The sequence below is a fragment of the Pangasianodon hypophthalmus genome, chromosome 7, assembly GCF_027358585.1.
Source record: "Pangasianodon hypophthalmus isolate fPanHyp1 chromosome 7, fPanHyp1.pri, whole genome shotgun sequence".
In the NCBI taxonomy this organism is placed as follows: Eukaryota; Metazoa; Chordata; class Actinopteri; order Siluriformes; family Pangasiidae; genus Pangasianodon; species Pangasianodon hypophthalmus.
This window is the reverse complement of record NC_069716.1, coordinates 6,903,024-6,923,047: the sequence shown is the minus strand read 5'-3', so window position 1 is coordinate 6,923,047 and position 20,024 is coordinate 6,903,024. Positions and strand designations below refer to the sequence as shown.

Sequence of the window (20,024 nt, the reverse complement as noted above, 5' to 3'; positions counted from 1 at the left end):
CAGCTCTCCGAGCAGCCAATCAATGGCGCTTTTGATCAGCAAGACCGGGTTCATGCCACCACTCCAGCACTCCAGTAACTAATGCTCAGGAATCTGCAGGCTGGGAATCCACAAGAACCGTGTGAAGATGACCTCGACTGTCCTGCGTTTCCCCACAAATGAACTCCCTGCTTGTGTCGAGAGTTTTTCTTCCATGTCTACTACAATGCACTGAATGGGTTTAAATGGGGAAAGCCACACTCTGAGGACAACATGTCATTAATTAGGCAGTGTGTACACACACACCCACTTGCAAACAGACAGACATATTCTCTGTAAGGATGAGTCTATTATTGGTGTGTCATTTGTCTTCCATTGATATTACATTTACAAATGTATACGTAATGTAAACATATATAAGACAGTTCAACATGAATAAAGTGTCCTTCACAGCAACCAATGTGTATGTTTCAGATCAAAATCTGCAAGCATTAACTAGAAGAAAATCTCTACACTAATTAGAAAACAACACATAACTACACTTTACCTTGAAAGATAATCATTAAAATACTTTAAAATATATTATTTTTTGCATTAATGTATGAACTGATTTAATATAACATGCGTGTAAAATCATTTTCCATGAATCATCCATTATAGGTTATGAAAAAATTGACATTCTAGTGTCCCACAGCATTCACTGAACACCGTTACCTGAACACATTCACCCTTATGAAATATTTGGAATATTCCAAAAGTCACAGGTTCAGGAGGAAGTTACATCGTCTAAACTTCCTGAAGATCAGAGGAAGAAGAAAAGTAAGTTCTCTCATTCTTTGTTTTCATTATTGTGATTAGACACAATGATTTAGTTTTAAGTAAATCATTAAAATATCCTTGATGTCCTCATACCATTTGCATGGATACTATTTTACTATATTTTGTTAATTTGCTAATTGGCAACAAATACATTTGAAATACTCTGTTCATTTGAACCCTGTTATGTATTAAATAAGAAAATGCAACCATTGTTAGCATAGAAACCTTGTAAAAAAAAAAGGAATTGCTGGAAAACATGGGCTGCTGGAAAAAGAAAATACTTTTTTCATCCATAAAATATAACTCCTGAACTTCAACATTTCAACTCCTGAACTTCTAAAGTTCCTCAGCTACATGACACAAGTTCAAAATAGGTCTTAACCAGACACCCTGTGGAACAAGTTGGCAAGTTTTCTATGTAATGGAACTATGTAATAAGCTAGAACTACTGTATGTTTCAAAACAACAATGTCTTTCTCAAATCAAGGCATTGTTGTTTATAGCTCACAACAATAGCCTGCTAATAATATTTTATTGATTTACTTTAGTTTCTGGGTTTGTTACATTCCAGAAAGATCAGAAACATTTGCTGGACATACTATCAGAATCTATTAAAATGCCATTCTCTGAGTATTTCATTTAATGCCTATATATAAAGATCGATGAACATTGAAGATTCTAGGAAGATTTTCTTTTAATAAGTATGGAGGATGTATAACCCTAACCCTAACTCTAGTTAAGAAATGAACGTACAAGTTAACATTTTTAAAATTAATTACCTTTTTATTTTGGAGTCTCCAGCAGATATATTACATGCATACTGTGTGGACTGTATGGGTTATATGGAGCTTCAGTTCTAGCTTCTAGCTTCAGTTCTAGGCATAATTTTGGTCAGTTTTACTAGAAATATGGTAGAAATATGGTTTTCTTTTGGCAATCTGTAAGGCAGTGTTTAGGTTTGGCTACTTCAGCAAACTACTGATATTAATTTTCCTCGCTAAGTTTCATCGCCTAAAAGTCAAAATATAATCTGTACAAACCAAAAGGTAGGAACAACTTGCGTTTTTGTTGTGGGCTCTGAAGCCCACAGCTTATATTAATCAATGATGCTTCATCAGCTAGATCAATGCTACATTACAAAGCATTGCATGTAAAACGCTTAAAGAGCGATGAAAGATACTTAGCACTCATCGATAGAAGGAGATTGACAATTCTGAGTTTTTCATTTTGAAATTTTCCAGTGCAATCAAATGGAGTGGGATTCTGACCACCGCTGTCAGACAATCATGATTAATATGAGCCAGATATATGAGACAGGATGCTCATTCATCAGAAGCGTGACTCAGCAAGACAAATTTGTCTACTTTTTTTAATCCAATGGTGTTTAAATCTGTCATTTCTGACATATATCAAAAAAATGAGGGTTGATCCCTTTGTGTTGGTGAAGTAGACGCATTACATCTCCATTGCTAATTTCATGCTAATGCATTAAAATTTGTCTCTAATGATTCTACATTGCCTAGAGTGTAATTGGATTCCTATTTTCTCTTGCGTTTTTCTTTCTTTCTATTTTTTTATTGACACAATCTATCTAAAACTGTTTCGAGAGTTTAACTTTTGCCTGCGACATGACTAGAATGCATCTTTATCCTTTGTCTCAGAAAAAAAGATTAAATTCAAATGGGTTCAACCTCTCGGGACTATAAAGACATTGAGATGATTAAAAGCTCCAGAAACACTACTATACCTCATACACTCTTATAACCACAATACCAGTGGTGGTCTCATAGTGGTTTCTTTACATTACATTCATATGCATAGGGTTCTACTGAATAGTCAATTTTGATTGGACACGCAGCATTGATTAAGTTTCCATAACAGCAGCTCTGGCAGTAGACTACAAGATTTATATGAGCTCAATGTAAAAGTTTAGAGTTTCTATAGCAACAACTTGGTGCTTACAGATGAGCAGCGGCAACACGGCTTCAAGCCATCGTTTCCCTATGGAGAGAGCAAACTGCTTGGATTTGATGCCTTGCCATATTACTCAAAGTTCAATCAAATTCAACTTTGACCCAGTTTATGCTGACCTTTTCAAAGTGCAGCCAATAATATGAGCCTCCAAATGTGATGTAGCAAAGATGTGTGTTTTCTCCCGTCTTCTCCATAGGACTGCCAAAGCCAGAGCATTTTTTTTTCTTTGAAATTTAGATAAATGCAGGATTTAGAGACATGCAGAATGAGCTAGCCTGATGAATGTTTTCAAGCGTGTCTTGATGATGTAGCACCTCTTCAATCTTGGTAAAAACTTTATCATTCGTATCATTCCCCTACTTCAGTGGTGAGCAAAGCACAAAACACTGATCATTTGAACGCACCCTTATTCACAGGCAGACGTGCTGCATAAAGACAAAAAAAAGTACAAATGCTGATATGGTGAACTTTTCTGTAAAGAGACCTTTATTTTTGGAAGGAGTCTCCAGTGTCAGTAGTTTGAACAGCCTGAGATAAAGATGTCAAATTGCTGGGATATAAGAGGAATAAGACTTTGGGAAATGCTGTTATTGGAAAATAATCAACTTTACGGTGATAGCAGCAACTTGTCTTTGATTATTCTCCTATAACAGTATTTCCACAAGTGTTTTATTATATATATAAAGTAAAAATTAAGTTAGAATTAATAAGAAAAAGTGGCAAACCAAGTGTCAGAAAAGTGAGAAAAAAGGGCAAACTACATTTCAGCAGAATTTTTCCATTGTTACAAAATTGATTACGATTTATTAGAAATTGATTTTGTGCGAGATTAGAGTTTTATAGAACACACCTTGGGGTTTAACTAATCAGTCTCTTGAATTTTTAACAGGACAAACATTTAGACATTTTGGGGAAAAAAAAGAATGCTTGTGATTCTTTATTTAAAAAAAAAAAAGCAAAACAAAACAAACAAACAAAAACAAATTACAGCTACAGATACAGTACAATCCTCCTAGACTGAAGAACTCCTGGTTGTGTTATTAACGCCATATCCACCATGTCCCCCAGGACCTTCTGCTCCCAGAATTCTCACCTGACAATCACACTCACTTCTCATCTTACTCTCTCTAGCTTCCTTTCGTACTGATAGATTCTCATTTCAACTCCTCAGTTAGTTTTACCCATTTGCTAATTCTTGTTTGAGCTTTTTTTTTTTTTTTTTTTTTTTTTTTTTTTTTTAGCCTGCATTACTAATCTGTTATCGGTTATATTTGTTAAATTTTTCAATATTCCATGTATACTCCTGTATGTTGTTTTTTGTTTGTTTGTGTATTTCCACATCCGTTTTTATTCCTATTGTATATTTTACTATGTTTTCCTCTTTTGCCTTTTGGGTCTTTTGGACCTTACTGTTTTTTGGATACTGTTTTCACCTTTCAATTTTGGATTGTTTGTCTCTGTGTTTTTCTTAAACCCTGTTGTTTACCTGCATTCATTCCTGCTGCTCTGTCTGTGTTTGACAGAAGATTTAGCCATCTACACAGAGATAGCTGGTGCCGATGGCTTGTCTGGAACCATGAGCGCGCCAGGCTGCATAGTGAGCCAGCAGCAACAGCATGGGTGTTGGGAAAGGTGGCAGCTGCATAGCATCTTAGATGTAGCAGTAAAAAGTTAAAAAAAAATAAATAAAACACAAAAAGGAAACAAATTAAGCTAAAACTGTGGGTAAAATAGGTTAAAACAGTGATGTAAGGCTGCACTGAGTATATATTTTTAAATTATTTATGAGTAAATTTGTTGATGTACAATTTGAACAATAGATATGTCCAATCAAGGACACTAGTGCTAAAGGCTGTAAAGCAGATTATTATTATTATTATTATTATTATTATTATTATTATTATTATTATTATTATTAATTTTCAAAGTAATATTTCAAAGAAGACATGAATGAATTAATAACAGAAATAAATTACTAATGACTAATACTAAATGACATTAATGACTAATACTAATGTTGTTGAGGACAAGGGTGGGAAAAAAAACCTCTGAAACCAAACTAACCACTGCAGCAGAGACTCAGCTATAGCACCATACAGTTAGTGTTTGTTTATTCAGCATCAAGCCAGTATGATAATGTTAATGTGTTTGTTGATAACACTGCAGCCGTACAGTTATTGTTTGATAAGGCTATTAGTTTCAGTCCATGTGTGTGTGCATACATTGAATAGGCCACCATATTACCAATATACAATAGAAGCACATTATTACAATCCAGTGAAAAGTGTTTCACTTGGTCACATTGTGTTGCAATGAGTTATTCTCTAATAGGACATAATTCATCAATTGTGCATCATGGCTATACAATACATAATGATAACACTGACAGGTTATATGAACACTGGCCATAGAGCCCCTTTTACATTTAGTTGGCAGCTCACAAAATTACCCCCAAAATACTGAGGTAGGAATTTGCAGCCGGTATTTTTTTCCCCCATGCATTATTGAGTAAGGTTTAACCTATTTTAGTAAGTAATATCTGGAATGGACATCAACACATTTTACCCCTTTACTTATTGCAAAGGTACATTTAAAATGTACTGATTAGATCAAGAATTAAAATCTGATTCTATTATTGGCACTTAAAATGGCACTTAACTACATATAGCTGGAAACATCCATCCATTTTCTATACCTCTAATCCTACATAGGGTCACGGGGATCCTCTCCCAGGGGAACTGGGTAACACCATGAATAGGGTGCCAACCCATCGCAGGGCACAACTGCACACACACACACACACACACTCACTCACTACAGACAATTTAGAGATGCTAGTCAGCCTACAACGCACTTCTTTGGATTGGGGGAGGAAAGCCTTGAAGCACGGGGAGAACATGCAAACTCCATGCACACAGAGCGGAGGCAGGGATCGAATCTCCAACGCTGGGGGTGTGAGGCAATCATGCTAATGCATAGGCATGTCTGCTGTTACTAAAATTACTAGTTCAGTGCTAGTCAGTACTACTAGTACTAGTATGTCTATGTGACAAATAAAGGCTTCTTCTTCTTCTTCTTCTTCTTCTTTTTCAGTAGGCTAAGGAGCAGCAGCTTACTACCTAAACACAGCTATGCTTGACTCTTAACTTTAGCGTAAATCTGAGTAGAAGGAGAAGTAGTTATGTTAATTTCTGTAAGTTAACTGCTAAGCTAACCCACTTAAGGATGATAATTACCATTAACCAGGAAGTTAGACAACTGAACACCCATTTACTACATAATATCCACAAATGTTAAGTAACATTTAATGGCTTTTCTGAAGCGTGTTTTTTACTGAATAAAATTGCACAGACCACAGACTGCAGTTGATAACTCAGTTATTTTATGTAAATGTTATGCAAATAATGTGTATTATACTGTATATGTCAACTCCACAAATTATTTTTTTACAGCGCAACCTACTTAAAACATTTTTTTTTCCCATGAACTAGGTACAATGTCTGGAGTGGAGGAGTTTTCTTGTCAAGCTCAGCAACTCACCAGCCTTGCCTCCAGCATGGTTATTCTTACCAGAAAGACATGTTCTTAAACAGGAGGAGACCGGCATTGCTAATAGCCCCCAAATTTTGCCATCCCTTATACTTTTCACTCTCTTAGTATGACAGTGATCTGTCCTGATGTCATGAGTTTTTGTTACAGTGTTTTGCTACTTTGTTTGACAGTTAATTGCATCAGCTTACACACAATCAATGTTTATCTGCTTGGTTTCTCTTTTTTCTAAATTCCATAGTCTAGGGTTGTAATTCAATTCCACTGTCATGGTAGCGCCGATACATCGATGGACTGCATCACCCATCAGCCATTGCATGTCACATGTTTACTGCACGCACCATGTCACATGACCATGAGCGCCTGAATCACATTGTTGCCTTATTATTGCAGGTATTTAAGTCATGTATTGTTTAGCACTCTTTGTCAGTCTTTAGTCATTGTCACCTTAATTTGTATCGTGTTCATGGTGTTGTCTAGCCTCTCTATTTCTCGTTGTTGTTGTTTCATAGTCTGTCTGTCTCTATAGCCCATTCCTGACAGCCACTATCTGTATCTATTTATTATTCTAAATATTTGTCTGTATCTAGATTCAAACACTAAGTGGGTGTGGAATGATCTTTCAAAACAATGTCTTTCATAAATCATGGAACTACTGTTTATATTTAACAAGAATTGCCACTTAATAATATTTCCCCCCAATTTTCTCCCCAATTGTGTCACCTACCAATTTCCACCCACCAGTCAGGCATCTTTTCAAAGTGCTGCTCATGCTATGAGTCACAAGGCAGCTTAACACGATTGTAGCAAATCACTATCCGCCCTATCCCACATGCACGAGTTCACACTCACACCCTTTGAACACTCATGCATGGCTAGTGTCTCTATGATTGACAGAGGAGAAAGAGTATGCCATCTCTCCCACCCAGAAAGCACAGCCAATTTAACTCCCTTGGCTCATGGCCATGAATGGCTGTGGCATTGTCTGGATTGGAATTTGCGATCTTCTAACAACAGGGTGAAAGCTTTTCTGTTGTGGTGAAAGAACCAAAGAGTTCACTGGATGCACTATTTAAATCTACTAAACTAGTCAAAATGAGGTCCTGTAAGCAACACTTTATTTAACGCTTGTATCATTTATCCAGGATGTTTTTTATTCAATAATGATAAAGAATAAAAAAAAAAAAAAAAAAAAAAGTGCAATGAAAGAAAAAAAAAAGAAAAACAGTGGACAGCATGTGTTTTATGTGTATACATTTTGTAAATTATATTACTTTATAATACAAATTTTGGTCCACTTTATATAGAAATATGATAGAAATTGGCTGTTTTTTAAGCTAAGTAAGGCAGAATTTAGTTTAGGCTACTGGAGCAAATCACTGACGAAAAAAGGATAGTGTGCCTCATATTTGTATCTGTATATATTTAAAACACATTATCTGTTCTGAGTAATGCGTTCATATTCAGTTACATCTCTATTATAATCTGAGTTAATTGTATATCATTACTAATGTCTACACACTGACATTATAGTCTTATACTTTATTTAAATTTTTATAACTATGCTGTATAACTTATTTTGTATTTACTTGCATGGCTATATCACTTCTTTATCTGTTTATTATCGTTTGTTGTATTCAAATCTAATCCATTATCAATATACTGTACATGATACAACTGTACAATGACAAATAGAAAATGCAAGCAGGAGTGTGTATTTTACAGCTTATTTTATGTATTGTTTTTACAAAACAGCTTAGCTGAATATAACCCTTCTGTGTCATGATGACGAAAGTGCCTTGAAACAAAAGTAAAAATAGCAGAATCACAGGATATAATGTGAGAGCTTGACATGTCTTTGAATCAGTAACTGAATCACTAAGACATTTTTTTCCTTCTCCCTTGATTTTTATTCTGTCTTAAAAATTGCTTAAAAAAATAATTCACACAAGATCTTTCAGATGACAAAACATTACGTTTTGCATGTTATCTGTTGAAAATAAATAGTAAGTGAGGATGGAGATGTCCATACATGTGCTTTACAAGGATGATTGGTGTGGTCTTCTTGTGAAATTCAATATTTAAAACTAAGTAATAGAATGAGCTGGACACAAATAAATGTACCAAGTAAGCAGTAAAGTAGGATATTATAGGAAAATAATCAATAGTCAGGTGGTGTGATTTAGCTCCTAACATTTTAAACCAGTTTTTGAAGGACCAATGCTGTTACGCATTTACAATTACATCACCGAAAAACTTTTTATAGCCATAAACACCTGCACTGTCATCACTAAAGAAATTTGTCAGCCATAGTCGCAATGTTCCACCTGCAGCTCCAAGCAAAGCTATTTATTTATTTGTTTAGCTATTTCTGTTTGTTTCACTGCCTAAGCACAATGCATACATGATGAAAAAATGATGAAAAAAAAAAGATCCAATATAGCTTCATTCCTTGCCATAATTATTCTCATGTAGAAATATTGACTTCATTACAGTTCCATATTGATGCATTCTAATGTACCATATGGCAATCAGTTACAATGGTCTAGGGGGTTTAAACGTTAAAACAAGATATAATAAGGGTTCCTTTTTTTTTCCAGGTGTGGTAATTACTGATAATTTATCTCCTAGCTTGTGAACTGATTCCACAATAGGGCTGCCATTTATTTTCTACTGAGAATGCATTCAAATATATGTATGAGAGATAGATAACGCTAGACATGGGTTATGCTTCAAACCAATGTTTTGTGAGTTTTGACAGTCCCAGCCCACTATAAGAAATATAATCATTAAAATACTCCAGAAATCACATTATTTTTGGATTAATGTGTGAATCCATTTAATATATAATGCTTGATATATATCATATCCATTTTAGCTTATGAAAAATGTACATTTAGTTTCCTCAACCCGTTTCCCTGAACACATTCACCTTTTTGATGTATTTGGAATATTCCACAAATCACATCCAAATTTCTTGAAGATCATAGGAAGAAAGTCTATCTCTTTTCTTGTTCTTTATTTTCAATGATATTGTGATATTGACTGATGAGGTCACTTTCAAAGTACAACCCTCTTACCCAAATTATATATAATATAATTATAAAATATATAAAATCTTCAGTAAATCATTAAAATGTCCTTAATGGCCGCATGGAATTAGCAACAAACCATGTTTTGTGTATTTATTACTTCAAGAAAAAAAGAAATAGGTTATCACAATTTTTCTTTTATTTATTATAAATAATTAGAATTTTTAAGAGTTACAAGGGCTACATTGCACTGCAATCATGGAATCACCCACATACCCCTTATGTGTTTCTTGTGAAGTCTTGCATGTGTTATGCAGTTATTCTAAGCCACGTCCCTGTGGATATACAACGTGCCTTGGTTTCCAGGTTACTAGTCCTAGTTTTTCACTTCTCTTACTTCACCCAGTCCTCTGCGTATTCTAATATATTCTGCTTTGTCTGTATATAAATATTTCAATATGGATCTGACTATGTTAGAGACAGAAACAGACTTTCTGTATATCGACCCCTGCTATGGATTTTTCAAGCAGCACACTTATACGACTGCCTCAGGCTCGTACTTGCTGTAATAATGGACCACCTAAGCATTGAGTGAAAGAACTGATTTTCATTTGTAGATTCCATTTATTTGTTCAGTGTCCTTGCCGAGCAGATATATCCGAAGGACTTTATATCAGGACATTAAGTCTTTAAGCTGAGAAAGAATAGACCATCATCAAAAAAATCAGCTGCATATTTCATTTCATGTATCTTATATTGAAAAATGACATTATACCACAGAGCTGTTGAATTCTTGAATCGTATTGGTTAAAAAAGGTGGTGATGCATTTTCTATAAGAGCAGCTTTGACAGATATGCCAGGTGTAATTTGTGCTGTTATTCCAATACCTTGTCGTTCTATGGTAACACAAGGATTTGTATGTTGAATGCTGTACATAATCTATATGGCTGATATGGTGAAGCTTTCAGTTAAAAGATGTTTATTTAACATTTATGGAAGGAGTCTCCAGTGTCAGCGCTTTGTTAGCAAGTTTTCCACTATGGGACAGTCTTCAGGATACAAGACTTTCTGGTTTCTAAAGCTATTGTTTCATCTTATAAACTTCAAGAGAGAAAATAAAAGGCTGGTAATAGAATGATTGTTTACAGCTGTTATAACGTAAGCGATAACAGGAACTCATCTTCCTGTTCCACAATATTGAATGAAACTATAAGCAGTTAACAAGTACAGAACAGCACACCCCATGGTGTTTTTATAGTACAAAGTTCACAGGCGAGCATGGCACAAAGTCTAAATACAGTGATGCAGGGAACAGATCCAAAACACATTTCAAAGGGATAAAACCCCAGAAAATCGAATAAAACCAGAAAACGAGTAAGAAAAATCTCTTATTCGAATTTCACTACTACGCTAGCATCAAGACTGTACAATAAGCGCTAGAAACCATGAAGTATTTCCAGTCCTTTATGAGTGCACTTGAAAATGAGCAGGAGTGTGTTTGTGATGCCAGTGATCAGAAGGAGGGAGAAGCCGATCGTGTCTAAGTGTTTCCTGAGGTGAGTGTGACGATCGTGCTTAGAGTACAAAGACTTTTATGGATCCCCACAAATGTGAAACTGCAGTAAAAAATGCATTGTTATGATGAAATTTTAATAGACTCTGCCACTGGCTTGTCCCAAAACACGAGGCCTGGCTGTGATCCCACATGAGACATGCCGTGCTGGAACACATGATGAAACTGTGAGCTCATCCATAGCAGCTGAGGTTCAAGAGGAAAGATAGCAAGATCAAAAGCACTGAGAAGCAGAGAGAAACTCCAATTAGGAGCAAATGTATGCAAGTCGATAATTTGCGATTCCCATTGAGACTATGATAAAATAGACTTCTAAGATCTCTGGTTCCTCCTTGTTTATGCATGAAAGGAGGATGTGAATAAAGTGGAAGAGATTTAGATGGAAAAGGGGTCCCTAGGGTTATAAGTAAGACAAATACAACTCCATCTGATGATAAATCTTATACAGAAAAAATAAATTCTTGATTAACTTAAACGATAGAAATATATAAATGATTTACAATATGTACTACATATATTGTGTACCCGAAATCTGTCAAATTGATGTCTCATCCAAGATGTTTCTTCAGTTCAGTAATAATGCAGATTTACCTTTATCCATGCTATTTCATGATCAAGGACAATCTTATCATGGATTGCAAAAGAAGTAAAAAAAACAATGACACTCATAAAAATTCATAGGAATTCAAGTGAGAGTCATTTTAAAATTCAGAACTCAAGCGAGAATAAAAGTTCCTCACCGTAAACTTAAATGCTCTGAACTTTAAGTACAAATTGTTGTGCAAACTTAATTTTGAGTCTGTGTCTGAGTCACTGTGTTAGTCACACAGATCATACCCAGTTCTATCTTCCTTTAAAACCAAATCATCCAGGTGCACTACACCGTCTCAACACGTGCATTGAGGATATTAAGCCATGGATGATGCACAATTTCCTTCAGATAAATGAAATCAAATCATTCTCTCCAACCTATTCTCTAAAACACAATTCTGGTCAGTGATTCAGGAGGATTGGCACAATACTGTATGTTAGTAAGAGAAGAACCTTGGTCTTTTATTTGACTATCACTTCAGATTTGATCAGCAAAGCAATTTTGTGGATAAAAGTAATTTTTAATCAACTTTTTCAAGAGCATTTTCAAAAATTAAACAAATTTTTTAAGTTGTGATTCAATCACAATCGCACACACTACAGACAATTTGGAAATGCCAATCAGCCTATAACGCATGTCTTTGGACTGGGGGAGCAGCACACACAGGATGAAGCGCAGCACACACAGGGTGAAGTTGGGGTTAGAACTCCCAACCCCAGAGGTGCGAAGCAAATGTACTAACCAAAATACTAACCACAAAGTCACTGTGCCCCCGATCCATTATTATTATTATTATTATTATTATTATTATTATTATTGTTGTTGTTGTTGTTGTTGTTGTTGTTATTGTTGTTATTAGTATTATTAGTATTATTTGTTTGTTTGTTTTTAAAGCTCTTAATGATCTAGCTCCATTCGACATCCCTGACCTACTGTGCCAACCCTCTGCTCTCAGGTCTCTTCAGTCTTCAGTCTAGTTGCTGTGGCTGCTGCACGATCTCAGCCGAAGGCTTTTGCAATGGCTGTGCCGAGGTTGTTGAACAGCCTCTCATTGGACATCAGATGTGCTCCTTCTGTTACAATTGTTAAACATGGACTAACTTTTATACATTGGCTTTTTAATGTGTTTGTCTTTTTTTAATCAGTGTTTTATATATTTGGTGGTTTTTTATTTACATACTCTTAATAGTCAATTCTGTCTTTTTAAATACCCTATATGAATTCTGGAAAATAAAATTGTTTGGCAGTGTTTTTATTTACTTGTCTATAGGCTTTCTGGGGGAAAAAAAATCAGGAAAGGAGCAGGTTAACAAACACAACAGTAAAAACAGGAAGTCTGAGTAAAAAAATTCTTTAAAACCTTGCTAAGTGTTAATTTCCTCACACAATGAATGTCACAATGTGATCTAGTTGTTGGATAGCTATATATGTGCCATAGCCACACAGACATACTGTAAGTCTAATCAGTTCAGATTATAATCAGAAACTGTGATGCTCCTGCTCCATCAAATCCTCATCAAAACAGAGAAGAGCACTTACACACGCTGTACAGATGACAGTGGATAAAAGTTTTCAAATGTCTAAATAAGTGACTTTTACCTCAGGTGATGAGGCAGAGACTGACGTGGATGAAGCTGATAATCAAACTGAGAGAAACTGTTCAATGAGAGAAGAGTATTAAATGACTGGAAGCAATGGCTAACTAAAACGGAATTATAAAAGTAATTTCTGTGTCTATTTCAACCTAGAAATAATGATTCCTTTGAAGTATAATAGGATGCTCGAAGCATTTTAGTTCACAAACACCTGAACTCACAATCACACTCCTCTGCTGTGTAGTCTAAGTATTTGCGAACCAGTGTGTTTCCTTTATCTATGGATATTCTGATTTGGGAACAGTAAAATGATGTACCCATCACACACAATCAAGAAAAGTTTGAAAAGGCACTCATTATGTAATCTGTTTGAAAAATCTCTTTTCTCACATGTTCTCTTCATTCACCAGTACGCCAACTTTTTCTCTTCAGCGAGCATAAAATCTTCTTCTGTAACATTTCGTTTATGGAATTCCTGACATTATCCATTCAGGTTGTCTTACACAACATCTCACGATTCTCATAAAGCCAGCTTCATGTGCTACAGAGAGACAAATGGCAAAGTAATTAAGCAATTCAGTGCCTATCATTTAAACCCTCCTCTTAAGGCACAGCAGACTACAGGGATTATTCCTTGACACATCTTGATTGTACCTTAAACTACAGGGTACACGCAGTCTATTGTTCTACATCAGCGGGATGTCTGGGACCATATGGTGAGTGTTTCATTACAAATAACAGTGCTTGTGCTCCATAGTGTCACAGGATCCACGTGCTTCAGTAAGCAGAAAGGAAACCATCAACTCACTATTTTCATCAAGTTTATCATCAGTGTAAGAGACTGTGATCCATAATGTTGCTATAGTGTATACTCACCCAATATTTTAAATATTGTTTTACTTTTATAATCTTCCTCTGACATAATGTACATATCAATAGAATGGACATGACTTCCACTTTTACAGAGATACCACTAGTTTTTCTGTGCATGGCAACATTCATCCAGGTTTAAGCCAACATATCTTGATTTAAAAAAATAAATAAATATTCTGACTTTCTGTCTACTACTTTCTATTGGCATCTCTGAAAAAAGAATGGTTGTAATTAAATAATTAATAAATGGATGAATCACTAAAAAGCGTTATTATTTGTTGACAATATTTCTACAAATTCTAACTGATCCTGAGTAGATCTAATAAAATATCTTGTATATACTTAATGTCAGTGCCAAAACAGTTTTGGCCACTTTGAACTTCAACTCCCATCAGCCTTACAGACTACAACAGATCACATGACCCTGTCACGTGCCCTCTTGATCATGCTCACCTGTTTTGTGTTCACCTTGATTATTGTCCCTGTTTAAGTTCTGAGGTTTCTTTGTTTAGTTGGAAAGCGTCTATTGTCTGCAGCTTGCACATGTATCAGTCTCCTCTGCTAACCGGGCTACTATTAGAGAAAGAAGCTCAAAAAACCAGTTGGAAAATAGTAAGTAGTATATTTTAAAGTAGTATATTTTAATGCCCAGGCATGAAGCAGTTGTAATGGTTGAACTACAGGCAACATTGTACACCAGACTTGGATAAAATCCAAAGTAGCTAATCACTGCAGGAAAAAAAAAGAAAAAAGAAAGAATTGGCAGGAAAGAAAATCACAAAAATACTTTTTTTTTTTGGTTGGATCACTGTATGTGCCAAAATTGTTTTGTAGTTTTGCTCTATTAAATGTAGATGACTACACTCCTGGCTATTTTGGATTTTATCTAATTTTGGAATGTCAATGATATTACTATTATTATTATTATTATTATTTTGGGACTTTCACTGCAAAGTTGTTGTGGAGTTCAGGACCTATTCTATAACACTAGAGCTTACAGCATGCTAGATTGAATCTTGTGAGTGAGTTTAAGATCCAAAGCTCCCTGCTCATATCTCCTGTGTATGCTTATATTGGTTGAGAATACACTACCTAAATCAGGGGTACTGTTTTGTAAAATATGTCATGAATGCTCTGTCTTTTTTTTTTATTATTATTTATTTAAATATCTATATTTATGGCCACCCAGTAGATGTGATGGTTTTGTAGATGTGCCTCACTGAGGGAAGAAAAAAAATCATACAATATAATAAAATGGAAATCTGGAGAGATATATATATAAATCATGGACATTATAAGTTCTTGCAATAATTTCCTCAGCTGGAAAAGTCCTTTAGCCATTGAACTGTTTTGTATTTCTTTTGTTTTTTTCCTTCACAATCAGGCAGACTCTCAAAAGGAAAAAAAAAAACATTCTCAAGCTCCTTAAAACAAAAGAAACTCATCTGTTTTTAGGAGTTAACAGCAAAACCTGACTGTTATCTCTTATGTTTGAGATCATTGATATATTTTTTTTTCTTTCTTTTTTCCTCTCTTATTAAATGCCTTTGTAACTGCACTGATTATTTCAATATAAACCTATTCAACATGTTTCTGGGTGCAATTTTACTTTGAGTTTTAATCACAAAAAAAGGTTTGATAATGCCTGACCTCACACTGACTCTTTCAGTACAGGCTATAGTGTTATTAAAAGAAATTTAGATTTGAAGTTGAATGATTGCACCATTATGCATAGTGGAAATGTTTTCAACAGCTCTGCTGGAACCTGTCTGATTCCTGGCATTAAACTTGTCCTTCAGCTCCCTTTGGCATCGTCATCGCAGCTTCTTTTGCTCTGATTAAAGTGCATGTCACCTACAGTCACAGCATCGGGCCACAAAAAGCAACTGTTACCGGGACGTTAATGTTACCAAAAAAAAAGGAAGCAAAGGGTACAGGACGCAAACAGGAAATTAGCCCTGAATTACATCCTTGTATGAAACAATCACAACACGATTTTTACTGCAGGGAAAACCCTTCAATTACACAATAAGAGCTCTTCAATGGGAGCCGGAGGTGAAGTGTCGACCTGCTGTGCTACCCTACACTAAGTGGTTTTCATGGTACCAATGGATCTATTGTGAATCTACTGACATTAGTGTGGTCATGGCTTTTCAAACTCAATCTGGGGGGGGAAAGCATCCGTCTTTTTTTTTTTTTTTTTTTTTTTTTTTTTTAAAAAAAAAAAACCTCCTGTAAAGGTTGAGAGGCATTTAGCATCCACCGTGTGTTGTCCATGTCAAAGCATTAAGCCCAAACCATCACAATGATGAATCAGTGCAGAGATTGTGCTCAGTTGCGATGCAAAGTGACAAAGGCTGACATCAGGCTTTACTGAATAGAAACAGGAAATTATCGCAAAAGTGTAAATGGGGGGGAAAAAAATGCATTTAAAGATTTCATTCCGGTTCCACTGAAAGATACCTTGCCTACATCTACTTTCGACACCTAATCTACTTAATGAAAAACAAGATCACTGCTAAATTTAAAGAACTCTACATTTACAGTGTGAAATATGTTCTCACTCATCATTGTCTCTTCACTTGACTCTCTGATCTCTCTGTTCATGCTAACAAAAGTGAGGAAAAGAGGTCATTTTATGAAGTCTTTTAAATGTTTTAAAACAGTCATTTGTACAGTGTGTAAATGGACTTCTCTGTTTTGATGCTAATGTGATAGAGCAGAAACATTGTGAGCATTTTGATAGTTTGTATCTGAGTTGTTTAGGCTTATGTCTACACTACAGCACATGTAGCTATCCAAACTCTTGCTCAAACACTGGCATAACAGTGATTTTCTCAAACAATGCAATCTAGCAAGATCTTTAGGCAAACTGACTGTTTTTACCTCTGCATTCATTAAGCACTCCTTACACAAAATGACCTCTGCGGGCAGTCACCCAGGCAAGGTTAGAAAGTAATCTAAAAACGTTTTCAAGTAATTTGGATAAAATATATTTATACAACAGTTAGTGGAAGTCCACTAATTTGATTGGTTCAAATGGCATTCCAAGAATGCTTACTGTATATTTCCTACAACCACACTGGACCATTTCATTGTGTGTATCACTCTACTTGCCTGTGTTTGTCAGGTAAAAATTCCACTTCCTAGTTCGAGACCATTACTACAGTAGTGTTACATAAGGTACTTTTCAGGAATAGAACTTGATTTAAAATATGAAAGCTCTTTAGATGAAGATGACAAGGGAGAAGCACATTCAACAGGAATGTACAAATCAATGTGAGCCAGCTAGCAAGATAGGTAACATGCTATGAAGGGAATGTGGCTTCTTTGGGATCTATTTCCACTAGCAGAGCAAAAATAAACAACATTTGGCCATTTTATTTATTAATTTCTTGTTTATAGAACTGTTGTATAAAAGAACTATTGCACTTGGAATCGTGCAGTTATACTGAATATTGTCACGGCTATGATTACCTGTGGCACTCACCCTGCTGGCTTGCGCCTATGGCTGAATCCCTGCTGTGCTGATATTCAGTATAATGGCACTATTTGCTTATGCAATTTTGCTTAATTAAGTTTCCTTAAAGCGGAGAAGTCAGAGTATGATGTCAGGAAAAAAAACTACATTTTGCAATAGCCAAAACTTCTTCTTTTTTTTTTTTAATTCCGTACTATGACATCCAATGGGTTTTCCCAGATCAGTTATGATTTGCGAATTCACAATTTCCATACATCATCCCTTACTGCAACACATGAATCTTGCACTTATTTTGCTAGAACATTAAATATTCAATATTGAAATTCACTTCACACTCCATTGTTGATTGCTTCGTAGTTGACATCCTGCTGAAAGTGGGTAATCGCGTAATTAGCTGGAATTGTTTAATTATGAATGTTTTCCTCATCTCTAATTATTACAGACATTTATCACCTGGTAGAGTGTATTTGACACAGTAATGGTGGTGTTTACATTAGCACGATGAAAGCTTACTGCAGAGAAGAATATTTTGCTACAAGATACATTGATTAGACCAATGTTGCACGTAAACAAAAAGTTCTACTAAAAAAAAAAGTCACATTTAAAGTAGTCATGCTGTAAAATTCCTATAGTGAGAATGTGATTCAAATTTTTTAGTCTATAGACACAAAAGTTTAAATAATATGCAAACCTAAAGTATAATACTTTAATATAGGCTTCCCAAACTTTTTGGGCCAAGGAACCCAAATAGACATTATGAATTTTCATTATGAAAGTCTGGACCACTCTACATTTTTTTTTATACCAGATTTATAATTTTGAAATCATTCAATTAATATTTTGGCATATGTTTTAAGTATGTTTACTCTGTTATTTTAACTAGGCTATATGGGATATTTACTAGGCTTTATAGGATCAATAAAGTATATACATCTATCTGTCTAGTGCTAATTGTATTGTTTTAAATATGATGTAACATTAACATGGTATTAGGAATCATCAGTTTAGTAAAAAAAAAAAAAAAAAAAAACCTGTGTTAATAAAGCTGGATAATGAAGTGAGTGGTGATTCTTGGTCCTAATGAATAACCTGGTCAGCCTAAACCTTGCAGATTGATGAAATAAGAGTTTTTTTTTTCCACTGTATTTGGCTTGTACACACTTGAGGAGCCAAAACATGAAGATGAGATCTACACCTGTGACACCTATTAAAAGCCACTGTAATATGTTGGAAATGGTCCACCAAAAAGCTCTGGTCTAACAAGGAAATGTTCAGTACTGAAGTGACAAAATCTTATTACATTAGAACTCACATGCCAGCACAAAGAATGTAGAAGGCATTAATACAGCTAATATGCCAATAGATTCCCAAGGCTGCTGTATACAGAATAAACTATGTGCTATAGGAGTGTGTAATTAATCTGTATCTGGCTTCTGTAAACATTTAGAAAATGCCGAAGGTTTAAAATGTCCTGTTTACCTAACACTGTTGCTACATTGTGTGTCAAAACCACAGTTGTTTGACTGATATACACTCACTGAACATTTGTGCATCTACTCATTCATCAATTATCTAATCAGCCAGTTGTGTGGCAGCAGTGCAGTGCATAAAATCATGCAAATATGGGGTACATCATGCAGATACAGGCCACATCAACCATCAGAATGGGGGAAAAAATGTGATTTCGGTGATCTGATAGTGACATGATTGTTGATGCCAGACAGGCCAGTTTGAGTATTTCTATAACTGCTGATCATCTGGGATTTTCAGGCACACCATTCTCTAGAGTTTACTCAGAATGGTGCAATAAAGAAAAACCATCCAGTGAGCTGCAGTTCTGATGATGGAAATGCCTTTTTGATGAGAGAGGTCAACAGAGAATGATCAGACTGGTTCGAGCTGACAGAAAGGCTACAGTACCTAAGTAACCACTCTGTACAATTGTAGTGAGCAGAAAAGCATCTCAGAATGCACATGTTGAACTTTGAGGCAGATGGACTACAACAGCAGAAGACCACATGGGGTTCTATTTATGTCAACCAAGAGCAGAAAGCTGAGGCTGCAGTTGGCACATGCTCTCAAAACTGGACAGCTGAAGACTGGCAAACATAGCCTGGTCTGATGAATGTCGATTTCTGCTGAAACACACAGATGGTAGGGTCAGAATTTGGCACCAACAGCATGAATCCATGGACACAACCTGCCTTATCAACAGTACAGGCTAATCGAGGTAGTGTACTGGTGTGGGTTTTTTTTTTCCTTGGCACACTTTGGGACTGTTGATTCCAATCATCACTTGAACACCACAGCCAATTTGAGTATTGTTACTGACCATGTGCATCCCTTTATGGCCACAATTTACCAATCCTGTAGCAGCTACTTCCAGCTTGATAATGCACCTTGTTACAAAGCAAAATTTGCCTCAGATGGTTTCATGACAATGAATTCAGTGTTCTTCAGTGGCCTTCCCAGTCACTGGGATCTGAATCCAATAGAACACTTTTGGATTATGGTACAACAGGAGATTTGCAGCATGAAAGTGCACCTGAAAAATCT

The 20,024-nt window shown here is 35.5% G+C and overlaps 1 long non-coding RNA gene across 1 annotated transcript; it reads left to right on the top strand.

The window, feature by feature from the left end:
• The first annotated feature begins 709 nt into the window (after positions 1-709).
• On the top strand, positions 710-12,774 carry LOC117597742 (uncharacterized). Its single transcript, XR_004578491.1, has 2 exons — positions 710-798; positions 12,475-12,774. It is a non-coding gene; the product is annotated as an uncharacterized LOC117597742 (long non-coding RNA).
• Positions 12,775-20,024: the final 7,250 nt, after the last annotated feature.